Raw genomic sequence first — 1,550 nt, forward strand, 5'->3', positions numbered from 1 at the left:
TTGTATACATCTGTATAATAATTACCAAAAGAAGACATAAAACATTACACTTAACCCAGAAAGTTCTCAAATACCTTTAAATCACCCCTGAGCGCCTCTCCACTCCAGTGATCGCTTCCTGATTTTTATCACTGAAGATTTGTTTTACCTGCTTTTGGATTACATATAAGTGGAATCATATAATAATGTACTCCTTTGATCTGGCTGCTTTCACTGATAATGGTTGAAAGACATCCATATTGTATGTATCAGGACATTGTTCTCTATTGCTGAGTAGTATTTCATTCTATAAATATACCACAATTTGTTTATTCATTCTCCTAGTGAAGTACTTTTAGGTTGTTTCCAGTTTGGGGCAATTATGAATAAGGATGCTATCGATATTCTTACACAGCCTTTTGTTTGTGTTTTTTGTGGATATACGTTTTCATTTCTCTTGGATAAATAAGAGTAGAAAATTACTGGTTCATATGGTAATTGCATGTTTATAAGAAACTGCCCTCTTGTTCTCCAAAGTGGTTTTACCATTTTGTACTCCCATCAGTCATGTATGAGAGTTACAGTTGCTTCACATGTCTGTCAACATTTGCATTGTCAGGTTTTTTAATATTAGCCATTTCAGCATATATTAAATAACTGATTTTAATTTACATTTCCCAGATGATTAATGATGTTGAGCACTTTTTCATATGCTTATTTTTCATTTGTGTATCTTTGATGGAGTGTCTTTCGTGTCTTTTCTCATTTTAAAGTTGGATGTCTTTTTATTGTAGGTATTATTTGTATTTTGGATATAAATCCTTTGATGGATAGATATGCTATGATTTTTTTTAAAGACTATTCACTGGGATCTTTTGATGAACAAATTTTTTTGATAAAATCCACTTTATCAGTTTTTTTATTTTATGGTTTTATGACCTCAAAGTCACAAAGAACATTTTTTCTTCTAGAAGTTTTATGGTTTGGAATTTTATGTTTAAGTCTGTGATCCATCTCAAATTAATTTTTGTGGTTTGATTTTTTTCCAACATGGATATACAGTTGTTCCAGCAACATTTACTTAAAAAGACTTTCCTTTATCCATGAGATTGACTTGGTACCTTGGTTAAAAATTGATCACATGTGTGTGTGTATTTCTACATTTTCTGTTCTTGTCCATTAATCTATTTGTGTATCCTTACATCAGTACCGCACTTTGTATTATTGGAGCTTTCTAGTAAGTCTTTAAAATAGTAAGTCCTTCCGTTTTTTATTTTTCAAGATTGCTTTGGTTATTCTTGATTCTTTGGATTGTCATAAAAGTTTTAGAATGAGCTCATCTTGTTTTTCAAACTTAGCTGTGCTGGGTGAGCTGTGTTCATGTCACGGCATTCCAGCTGGGTGAGAGCAAGACGCTGTCTTAAAAAATAAATACATAGGCCGGGCGCAAGTAGGCCGAGATGGGCGGATCACGACGTCAGGAGATTGAGACCATCCTGGCTAACACGGTGAAACCCCGTCTCTACTAAAAAACACAAAAAACTAGCCGGGCGAGGTGGCGGGCGCCTGTA

The sequence above is a fragment of the Mandrillus leucophaeus genome, unplaced genomic scaffold (genome assembly GCF_000951045.1).
Source record: "Mandrillus leucophaeus isolate KB7577 unplaced genomic scaffold, Mleu.le_1.0 Scaffold197, whole genome shotgun sequence".
NCBI classification, from domain to species: Eukaryota; Metazoa; Chordata; class Mammalia; order Primates; family Cercopithecidae; genus Mandrillus; species Mandrillus leucophaeus.